Below are 12,514 nucleotides of genomic sequence, written 5' to 3'. Positions count from 1 at the left end.
GGTCGGCCTCCGCCATCCGGGCTCCCTCGGAAGGCATAGCGCTCACTCTGGGAGCAGCTACTTCTCCCTCCGGGTCCCTAAACACGCGGCCACAGATAACCGGCTCCTCAGGTGGCACCACGGCGGGTGCTGAAGTCAAGTCCCGGAGCCACCAATCGCTTTTGCAAGCGGCGGTTACCCTGAGCAGCTTGGGCCGCCCCGCCTGAACCCGCAGTCGGCCTCCGCCATCCGGGCTCCCCCGGAAGGCACAGTGCTCACTCTGGGAGCAGCTGCTTCTCCCTCCGGGTCCCTAACCACGTGGCCACAGATAACCGGCTCCACAGGTGGCAAAGCGGCGGGTGCAGAGGTCAGGTCCCGGAGCCAGCAATCGCTTTTGTAAGCGGCGGTTACCCTGAGTGGCTTGGGCCGCCCCGCACGAACCCGCAGTGGGCCTCTGCCATCCGGGCTCCCCCGGAGGGCATAGTGCTCGCTCTGGGAGCAGCTGTTTCTCCATCCCGGTCCCTAACCACGCGGCCACAGATAACCGGCTCCACAGGTGGCACCGCGGCGGGTACAGAAGTCAAGTCCCGGAGCCAGCAATCGCTTTTGCAAACCGCGGCTACCCTGAGCAGCTTGGGCCGCCCCGCCCGAACCCGCAGTGGGCTTCCGCCACCCGGGCTCCCCCGGAAGGCACAGCGCTCACTCTGGGAGCAGCTGCTTCTCCCTCCGGGTCCCTAACCACGCGGCCACAGATAACCGGCTCCACAGGTGGCAACGTGGCGGGTGCAGAGGTCAGGTCCCGGACACCAGCAACCGCTTTTGCAAGCTGCGGTCACCCTGAGCGGCTTGGGCCGCCCCGCCAGAACCCATAGTCGGCCGCCGCCAATTTCCAGCGAAATCGAGGGGCTCCAGACAGATTTCCATCGTGCAAAGTTTGACTGCGGGAGCTCCTTTTCTCCGCACGGAGGGGTGCATAGCCTGATAGGCAATCGCCCTGCGGCTGGAGTCGGTGGCGCGCACTGGGGAGCAGCAAGGTGCCGGAGCGGGGGGAGCAAAGATACCTGCGGCCCACTGGAAAGAAAGGCCAGGGGGTAAATTTCAAAAACACAACAGTTGCACCAAGCAGAAAGAAACTCGAGCAGTATGAAAAGACAAGGAAAGAAAGGACTACAAGCTATGCAGGTCAACTCAACATTAGAAGAGGTAATAGCTGCAACTGATGGAATGTCAGATAAAGAGTTCAAGATATACATGCTTCAGATTATCTGGAGTCTCAAGGAAGACATGAGACAGCAAAATCAGACAATGAAAGATCACATTGACAAACAAATCCAGGAAGTAAAAGATCAATTTCACAGGGAGATAGACGTAATAAAAAACAAACAAATAGAAATCCTAGAAATGCAGGAAACAATAAACCAACTTAAAAACTCAATTGAGAATACTACCAGCAGAGTAGATCACTTAGAAGAGAGAACATCAGACAATGAAGACAAAGTATTTCAACTGGAAAAGATCATAGACAGCTCAGCAAGTCTACTAAGAAGCCATGAGCAGAACATCCAAGAAATATGGGACAATATCAAAAGACCAAATTTAAGAGTCATTGGGATACAAGAAGGCACAGAACTCCAAACCAAAGGAATAAACAGTTTATTCAGTGAAATAATACGAGAAAACTTCCCAGACCTGAAGAATGAGGCAGAATCCCAAATCCTAGAAGCCTACAGGACGCCGAATATGCAAAATCATAAGAGATCCACACCTAGACACATTATAATGAAGATGTCCAACATACAGAATAAGGAGAGAATTTTAAAAGCTGCAAGAGAAAGAAAGCAGATTACATTTAGGGGTAAACCAATCAGGATAACAGCTGATCTCTCGACACAGACTCTGAAAGCTAGAAGATCCTGGAATAACATATTTCAAACACTGAAAGAAAATGGGTTCCAACCAAGAATCGTGTATCCAGCGAAATTAAGCTTCAGGATAGAAGATGAAATTAAAACCTTCCACGATAAACAAAAATTAAAAGAATTCGCAGCTAGAAAACCATCTCTTCAAAAAATCCTTGGCAAAACATTACAGGAAGAGGAAATGGAAAACAACATTGAAAACCAACAATGGGAGGTAGGACAGTAAAGGGGGAAAGTAGTCAAAGAGGATAACAAATCAGGTTTAGTAACATCAATAAATAAATATGGTTAGAAGAACAAACCATATCTCAATAATAACCCTAAATGTTAATGGCTTAAACTCACCAATCAAGAGACACAGGCTAGGAGAATGGATCACAAAACAAGACCCAACAATATGCTGCCTACAGGAGACGCATCTGATAGGAAAAGATATTCATAGACTGAAGGTGAAAGGTTGGGAAAAATCATACCACTCATATGGACTGCGGAAACAAGCAGGAGTGGCCATACTCATATCTAATAAAATAGATTTCAAACCAAAGTTAATCAAAAGGGATAAAGAAGGACACGTCATACTGCTCAAGGGAACCATACACCAACAAGACATAACAATCATAAATATATATGCCCCAAATAATGGCGCAGCTGTGTTCATCAAGCAAACTCTTCTCAAGTTTAAGAGTCTAATAGACCACCATACAATAATCATGGGAGACTTCAACACACCTCTCTCACCACTGGACAGATCTTCCAAACAAAAGTTAAATAAGGAAACTATAGAACTCAATAACACAATTAACAATCTAGACTTAATTGACATATATAGACTATACCACCCAACATCAAGTAGTTACACTTTTTTCTCAGCAGCACATGGAACCTTCTCAAAAATAGACCATATATTATGTCACAGGGCAACTCTTAGACAATATAAAGGGGTAGAGATATCACCATGCATCTTATCTGATCACAATGGAATGAAACTGAAATTCAATGATAAAAGTAGGAAGGAAAAACCAAGCATCACTTGGAGAATGAACAATAGGTTGCTGAATGATCAATGGGTTTTAGAAGACATCAAGGAGGAAATTAAAAACTTCCTAGAGTTAAATGAAAACACAGACACAACATATCGGAACCTATGGGACACATTGAAAGCAATTCTAAGAGGAAAATTCATTGCTTGGAGTTCATTCCTCAAAAAAAGAAAAAACCAACAAATAAATGATCTCATACTTCATCTCAATATCCTAGAAAAAGAAGAGCAAAACAACAGCAAAAGAAGTAGAAGGCAAGAAATTATTAAAATCAGAGCTGAAATTAATGAAATTGAAACAAAAGAAACAATTGAAAAAATCGACAAAACTAAAAGTTGGTTCTTTGAAAAAATAAATAAAATTGACAGACCCTTGGCCATGCTAACAAAGAGAAGAAGAGAGAGTACCCAAATTACTAGCATACGGGATGAAAAAGGCAATATCACAACAGACACTTCAGAAATACAGAAGATAATCAGAAATTATTTTGAATCCTTATACTCCAATAAAATAGAAGATACTGAAGGCATAGATAAATTCCTTAAGTCTTATGATCTGCCCAGATTGAGTCAGGAGGATATAGACAACCTAAACAGACCAATAACAATAGAGGAAATAGAAGAAACCATCAAAAGATTGCCAACTAAGAAAAGCCCAGGACCGGACGGGTATACAGCAGAGTTTTACAAAACCTTTAAAGAGGAACTAACACCAATACTTTTCAAGCTATTTCAGGAAATAGAAAAAGAGGGAGAACTTCCAAATTCATTCTACGAGGCTAACATCACCCTGATTCCGAAACCAGACAAAGACACCTCAAAGAAAGAAAACTACAGACCAATATCTCTAATGAACCTTGATGCAAAAATTCTCAATAAAATTCTGGCGAATCGGATTCAAATACATATCAAAAAAATTATACACCATGATCAAGTAGGATTCATCCCTGGTATGCAAGGTTGGTTCAATATACGGAAATCAATAAATGTTATCCACCACATCAATAGACTTAAAAATAAGAACCATATGATCATCTCGATAGATGCAGAAAAAGCATTCGACAAAGTACAGCATCCCTTTATGTTCAAAACTCTAGAAAAATTAGGGATAACTGGATCATACCTCAACATTGTAAAAGCAATCTATGATAAGCCACAGGCCAGCATCATTCTGAATGGAGAAAAATTGAAGGCATTCCCCCTAAGATCTGGTACAAGACAGGGATGCCCTCTCTCACCACTTCTGTTCAACATAGTCCTCGAAACACTGGCCAGAGCAATTAGACAGTCAAAAGAAATTAAAGGCATAAAAATAGGAAAAGAAGAACTTAAATTATCACTATTTGCAGATGATATGATTCTATACCTAGCAGACCCAAAAGGGTCTACAAAGAAGCTATTAGAGCTAATAAATGAATTCAGCAAAGTGGCAGGATATAAGATCAACACACATAAATCTAAGGCATTCCTGTATATCAGCGACAAATCCTCTGAAACGGAAATGAGGACAACTACTCCATTCACAATATCCCCCAAAAAAATAAAATACTTGGGAATCAACCTAACAAAAGAGGTGAAAGACTTATACAATGAAAATTACAGAACCCTAAAGAAAGACATAGAAGAAGACCTTAGAAGATGGAAAAATATACCCTGCTCATGGATAGGCAGAACTAACATCATCAAAATGGCGATATTACCAAAAGTCCTATATAAGTTCAATGCAATGCCAATCAAAATCCCAACAGCATATCTTGTAGAAATTGATAAAAGAATCATGAAATTCATATGGAATAATAAAAGACCCAGAATAGCAAAAACAATACTAAGCAGGAAGTGTGAATCAGGTGGTATAGCGATACCAGACTTCAAACTATACTACAGAGCAATAGTAACAAAAACAGCATGGTACTGGTACCAAAACAGGAGGGTGGACCAATGGTACAGAATAGAGGACACAGTAACCAATCCACAAAACTACAACTATCTTATTTTTGATAAAGGGGCTAAAAGCATGCAATGGAGGAAGGATAGCATCTTCAACAAATGGTGCTGGGAAAACTGGAAATCCATTTGCACCAAAATGAATCTGAATCCATATCTCTCGCCGTGCACAAAAGTTAACTCAAAATGGATCAAGGAGCTTGATATTAAATCAGAGACATGGCATCTGATAGAAGAAAAAGTTGGTTATGATCTACACGCTGTGGGATCGGGCTCCAAATTCCTCAATAGGACACCCATAGCGCTAGAGTTAACAAATAGAATCAACAAATGGGACTTACTCAAACTAAAAAGTTTTTTCTCAGCAAAAGAAACAATAAGAGAGATAAACAGGGAGCCTACTTCTTGGGAACAAATCTTTACTCCACACACTTCAGATAGAGCCCTAATAACCAGAATATACAAAGAACTCAAAAAATTAGACAATAAGATAACAAATAACCCAATCAATAAATGGGCCAAGGACCTGAACAGACACTTCTCAGAGGAGGACATACAATCAATCAACAAGTACATGAAAAAATGCTCACCATCGCTAGCAGTCAGAGAAATGCAAATCAAAACTACCCTAAGATACCATCTCACTCCAGTAAGACTGGCAGCCATTAGGAAGTCAAACAACAATAAGTGCTGGAGAGGATGCGGGGAAAAGGGCACTCTTGTTCATTGCTGGTGGGACTGCAAATTGGTGCAGCCAATTTGGAAAGCAGTATGGAGATTTCTTGGAAAGCTGGGAATGGAACCACCATTCGATCCAGCTATTCCCCTTCTCGGTCTATTCCCTAAGCCCTAACAAGAGCATGCTACAGGGACACTGCTACATCGATGTTCATAGCAGCTCAATTCACGATAGCAAGACTGTGGAACCAGCCTAGATGCCCTTCAATAGATGAATGGATAAAAAAAATGTGGCATTTATATACTATGGAGTATTACTCTGCATTAAAAAATGACAAAATCATAGAATTTGGAGGGAAATGGATGGCATTAGAGCAGATTATGCTAAGTGAAGCTAGTCAATCTTTAAAAAACAAATACCAAATGACTCCTTTGATATAAGGGGAGTAAACAAGGACAGGGTAGGGACGAAGAGCTTGAGAAGAAGATCTACATTAAACAGGGATGAGAGGTGGGAGGGAAAGGGAGTGAGAAGGGAAAGTGCATGGAAATGGAAGGCGATCCTCAGGGTTATACAAAATGTCATATAAGAGGAAAGGAGGGGTAAGACAAGATAATACAAATGGAAGAAATGATTTACAGTAGAAGGGGTAGAGAGAGAAAAGGGGAGGGGAGGGGAGGGGAGGGGAGGGGGGATAGTAGAGAATAGGACAGACAGCAGAATACATCAGACAATAGAAAGGCAATATGTCAATCAATGGAAGGGAAACTGATGTGATACAGCAATTTGTATACGGGGTAAAAGCGGGAGTTCATAATCCACGTGAATCAACCGTGTAATATGATGTATCAAGAACTATGTAATGTTATGAACGACCAATAAAAAAAAAAAAAGGAAAAAAAAAAAAAAAAAAAAGAAATAACATTGGTAAAAATAATCAATCACCATACTTTCAATTTTTGTTCTGCTTTCCTATTAGAAACCACTTGGATACAAGAGAACAGAGGACAGACTCATGGAAATGCTTGAAATGACAAGAAGCTCCCACTCAAGCTCAGCATTCAGTCCTGGACAGGGTAAGACCAGGCCACTTTGACATCTGTGCCAAAGAGTCTACCAGACAGAATCCTCTGACTGATCCCTGACTGAGCCATAGGAACTGGCTAGAAAAGCCTTCACATCCTCAATACATTCTTCACGTCAGAATACTTGACAACCATTGATATCCATCTCTCGTTAACTTGCTCCCCAGCCAACCATTCTTCAACAAATTCAAAGGAGTAACTCATGCAAGCACACAGAAAGGGGTGTTCACTACACACATCCATGTGCGAAAAAGACAACTGGTATTTCTTGTTTGGGCTATTTCAAATGAAATCCCTTCTGCATGACCTCCACAAACCAAAGGAAAATATTTGTGAAATTCCCACGTAGAAGACAAGATACACTTGCCAAGGAGGCAGTGGCAAGAATTTTAACACTCCAAATGTAGAGTGTGTGTTTAGGAAGCAGTCACAGTTTCAATTAGGAAGATCCATGCTCTAGCCCTACCATGCAAGGGATGTGACTTGAAAGAGTCACTTAGTCTTAGTAACCATCATCACTAACAACTAAGTCAATGAATAAAGGTCCTCAGGTGCCAAGCTACAAAATGTGGGATGAGCATGGATGAGGATGGGTGGGAGAAGTCTCCAACTCTAACACAATTAGGGAAGGATGTGCTGACCTCAAGTGGCTGGGGGGGCTGGGATCCTGCCACAGAGGGGGATTCCAAACCTCACATCCCCTGACCCAGGCCAGAAGACCAGGTAGAGTCCAAGGACCCTGGGGTGGCCCAATGGCAATAAAGGTCAAAAGGAACTAGGGATCTGCCTGGTCCCTCAATCCCCTACTCTGAGCAGGGCTGCATGACGAGGCCAGAGGCCATCCACAGCAATCTGCCTTTACAGGAAAACAGGGACTGCAGGCTGCCTCTGGCTCACTGAATCAGGGTGGTGTTTTCATAAAGCAAGACCACTTCCTCACATTTGACCAGCAGCTCATGTGTTGACAGCACAATGACTGACTTGACTCAGGCCCTGATGAATGAAATAGAAAATTCTTAGCAAACCCATCTTTAGCTCTTCCACATCATCAGGGGCTCTGATTCAATTCCGTCCAGAAAGGTGTCTGAAATGATTTCTAAACATGCTGGGGACTCACCTCTGTGTGGAACTTTTCAGGAAAAAGGGGATCAAATCTCATGAAGCAACTCTTCTCTCTTCTAGCCCATGGGCAATGCAAGGAACCTGCATGATACCAGAGGCTCACTTCTCTCTTCTCATGTCTTCTGGAAAGGATTCGTTAATGCTTCCTGCAAGGTGAAGCAGAAGCCTGCATCCCCAGCTGCACAGAAGTGTTTTAGGGCAGTGTCTCCCTTAAAACCCAAAAATAAAAAAAAAAACAGGTCATTCAACAGGCACATGGATTCGAGTACATGTTCAATGATCCCTCCTCCCTGGAGCCTTCCACATGCCCATCTTCCACATTCACAGAGCAATGCTTGGCCATTCTCAAGACCAGGAGACCATGATGCTCATCACCAGGAAGTCAATAAGGAACATGAAGAGAGCAGCATGGATTGCAGAAGGTGGCACATCAAGGATCTTCAGCTCTGCTGCTAGAACACAAGAGCTTAACTTCAGTATTGACTTTTTGCCAACTACCAAGTACGATAGCAGTGTCAAGCCCAATATGCAGATATGCAAGTAGTAGGTGACACCCCGCATCCATTCACAAAAGTGGGCAACATCTGCATCAGAACAAGGAAGTATCTTACCCTTACTCATAAAAATCATCAGAAACAAAATAAAATGGATGCAAGACTTCTCATTTCACTATTAGGTAGCTGTTGGAATTCCCTATTAAATAATACCTCCTCCAAAATAAAAAGTATCTCAGACATGTGTCAACTATTCAATGGATGACATTTTAAAAACTATGGACTTTACTTAATATTTATGTATGCTATATCCCTGCCTAAGGCTCTATGAGAAAGGAGCACATAGAATTGGATCTTTGAAAATCTCACATTTGCTGATAAATATTACTGCTGATCTCAGGCATGGCGAAGTGAAAAGTGGGACTTTGGATATTGCAAGAATGCTATGTTGTGGGATTGGTGTCCCTGATTCATACATAGCATATGGTTTCTATGAAATCCAGTGAGGGAGCAGGAGTAACGAAGCTGATTGCACAGATGACCTCAGGGAATACTGACAGATAGGCCAAATGAAAAATATGCTCCAGCTAACCATTGGTATTTGGGCTTCTGATCCCAGTCCTGTTTTTAAAAAAGGTGCAGACAGGCAGTGTTCATTAAAAACTGTCTACCATGTAAAAGTGGGTAATTTAAATGGCATCTAGTTACACATCTGATAGAATGGTCTGGCAACATATGAATTTCATTCTAACAACAACAACAACAACAAAACATAGAAAATGAGACATAAAGATAAAACCTTGTCTTCACCAGGATGCCTAAAAATAGGTTTTATTTGGCTCATGCCAATAAATATCTTTCAATAGAATTTCTGATTTCTGAATGAATCCATTCAACTTCATACTGCACAGATCACAAGGTTTTCTTTACAGAATATTCTCTTCTTCTTCTTAAAGCCTCACATAGAAAATGTCTCACAGGACATAGGAGGGGAATGACCCAAAGGATGAGAGAATGGCTGGAACCGTTCTCAAATGTGCCCATGTAGCCTAAAGTTTGAAGGCATCTAATTGTACTCTAAAACAATTATGAACCTATTCGATCCATTATTAATAAATATCACCACTTTACCACTTGAACCAAATCACAGAAAATTGGAAACAGATGATCATTGGCTTTGATACCTTTACTTCTGTTTCATTACTCAGAGTCGATCAACTCTATACTTCAAGTGACACAGATTTATTACAGAATGCCTAAGATCCTAAGGATCTATTTTAGCTCAGCCCATGGTATTGCTTCATTATTTTATTATTTTGTAAGTAATAAAATATAACTTCATGTTGGATGACATATTCAAGCCATGAATATATCATCCAACATTGTTCTTCCCAAAATATTAGCCCAATTTCTGCGCGCGCTCACTTACTGTTCAGGAATTTTACTAATTGTTTGAAGGTTCTAGAGGACCTGTTAGACTCCTAATGGACAAACCATACAACATACTCCAGAGAACGGACGAGTGCCATAAGAAGAAAATAAGGTCAGCCTACAGCAATGGGCAGCTGCCTGCCCTCGGCTGGGAGGAGCCCTGGCCATGGCACCAGGGCTGCTGGGCAGCAGAAGCCTCCACAGCCCTGCAGGGAGCCTGGAGCACAGCTCTGCCTAACCATGCTCAGCCCTGGACAGATGCACATGAGTTCCCATCACAGGCTCGAGTGTGACAGTCCCAGGTGCATGCCTGTCATGCCAGCCACCAGGGAGGCTGAGGCAAGAGGAACGTTTGAGGTCAGCCTTGGCAACTTAGACCCCGAGGCAAAGGGGAAATACTTTTACAGGGGTCTCTGAGGGTGTAGCTCAGGTAGGTCACTTGCCTCACAGGCTCAAGGCCCTGGGTTCAATCCCCAGAACCCACGAACACACAAAAAGTGAACTTGGAATATTGTTTAAAATGATGGATCAGGTACACACAAGGACTTCAATATGACCTCTCAGAGGAGCTCAATTTGAGATCAGACTGAACAAAAGACCACCTGGACCATTGACTCAGTGTCTGAAACCCTCTGTGAGCATGGGAAGCACTGCTGGCAAGACACCAGAGGGCCAAAGCACTTGTGCCCCCTGCAGGGGCGTCTCTTGTCTACCGCCAAAGACTGTTCCCCTCCTGGGGCAGCTGAGAGCAAGCTGGGCCTTGGAGCAAGGACTAGTGCTTTAGATATAGACTATGCAAGCAAGGGGCAATGTCTTTAATAAAACTAAAATTAAAAAGTCACATTGAAAAAATTTTAAAAAGAAGAAAATAAGGTCAAGTAGAGGAAGCCCATTTTCACAGGAAAAAATCCCCCAGTGAAAAGCATCAGAATAGATACCAAGAAAAATACCAACAAAAACAGTGTGCTCCCACTATGTATCTACTCAACATGCAAAAGTTAGAAAGCTAGATAATACAATCCTGGCCACAGGTAGAGCTATGCAGAAGAGCCACCTGGCAGTGCTTAGTCAAAGAAGTAAACATGCACACTTTGACCTAGAAATTCCACCTGTGTGTAAACCAGGCGGTGCTTAAGCAGTTTCACAAGGGGACATGCACAGGGAAATTTATCCTCAGGTTCTTATAGAGTTGTCTGTGCTTACAGGGAGTTGATGGTTGTCAAGATGCCCACAGCTGCGAAAGTCAAAAGCTAAAAAAATAATAGATGCCAACCTGGATATATTAATAATCCCGTACCTATGATCACCTTCATAAGGTAGCTTCCCAACTTCTGTGTGGAAGTGAGTTCCTCCTTGGCCCTTACACTGTTGTGGAGACCACTAGGAGTTCAGCTTTGTGCAGGATCATCTGACCTGGACTTTTGGCAAGACCTGTACAGCCCTCACACATGCTCAGATGCTACAGGACTTTTCAGACCAGTCCAGACAACAGTAGGCATCCATTCATTGTCTGCACTCTACAGATTCCTAGATGCACGACATTCATTACCATCAAATGCAGAATTTTCATCAAAAACTAATATATATATCATTCCAATCTGAATCAAGAAAATCGGAAATATCCCCAAATCCAAAGAGTGGATCCCCATTGTGATGCTACAAGTTGAAAATTCCACAGCTGACCTCATGGGATGGTTCACAGTCAAAAGACAGCTGCATGAAAAATATTACATGACCTTCCTGCTATGTGAAAAGTGGCATGTGAAGTACACATGCATGTCTTCCTCAGACATGGGTTCATTTGCAAGACACCTTGTGCAATTGAAAATACTCCAAAAGGGGAGAAATCAGAACCATGTCTCCAAAGTATTTCAGCAGAGACCAACTCCATCTGTCTATCTATCTCTCAGTGAGTGTGTGTGCTCTTGTGTGTGTTTGTGTGTCTTTGTTTGTGTTTGTACCATCACAGCTGATACTTCATTGCCCCCATTGGAAAACTGACTCAGATAATGCCATCTGCCAAACTCCTAAAAACCAAAGTTCTTGCTGATAGAATGAAACATTCCTTCCTGTTGGTTTGGATGTGTCCTTTAGGAATCACTGCTACATTTAGTATACTCAAATCATCACAGTAGATCAGGTAACAAAAACATATATATTTTAAAATAATAATAATATATTAATGGAAACAACAAATACAGGATAGAGTAACAACTGTGTTACTAAACAAGGTCAAGGACAATGGCAAACTATAGATTCAAACTTTGAAGAAAATAGTAATCAATGTAAATATTCCTGGGCTGCCTCAGCCCCGCCCAGGCACACAGCAACAGAATGGTTTTGCAAGCATCCTCAGGAGGGCAGGAGCCTTCTTTGCAGGACGAGAGGGAGGTTGAGGCTCGATCCACCCATCATTCTTTTGGGAGAGGCTCCTTTTCCTCAGCACAAAGTTGGATTTTTTGTGAGGATTCTTGGCATCAAATACGTTGGCCTCTGCTGGAATCCTCAGCTCTGGGGAGAGAGGGGTGTACAAAAAGAAGGTGGCACTCAGGAGGTGCTCCCTAGGACACGCCAACATCTGAGAGCCTGTGCCAGAAAAGGCCAGAGCCACACACCTGAGAGCTCTCCAATTCAGCACCAATACCAACAAAGACAGCCTCCACAGTCCTCCCTGAGGAAGAACTAGGCAGAGCACTTCAACAGACCTAATGTCTGTTCCTACCGAAGGCTTTGGACTCCAGAATATCTCAGGTCCTCTTGCATCTGCCAAAGCACACCACTAGGGTTTGCATCTGAAATCTCCCACAAAAGGCTCCTGTGCC

The sequence above is a fragment of the Urocitellus parryii genome, chromosome Y, assembly GCF_045843805.1.
Source record: "Urocitellus parryii isolate mUroPar1 chromosome Y, mUroPar1.hap1, whole genome shotgun sequence".
Classification (NCBI taxonomy): domain Eukaryota; kingdom Metazoa; phylum Chordata; class Mammalia; order Rodentia; family Sciuridae; genus Urocitellus; species Urocitellus parryii.
The sequence above is the reverse complement of the archived record's forward strand: the minus strand, read 5'-3'. Positions refer to the sequence as shown.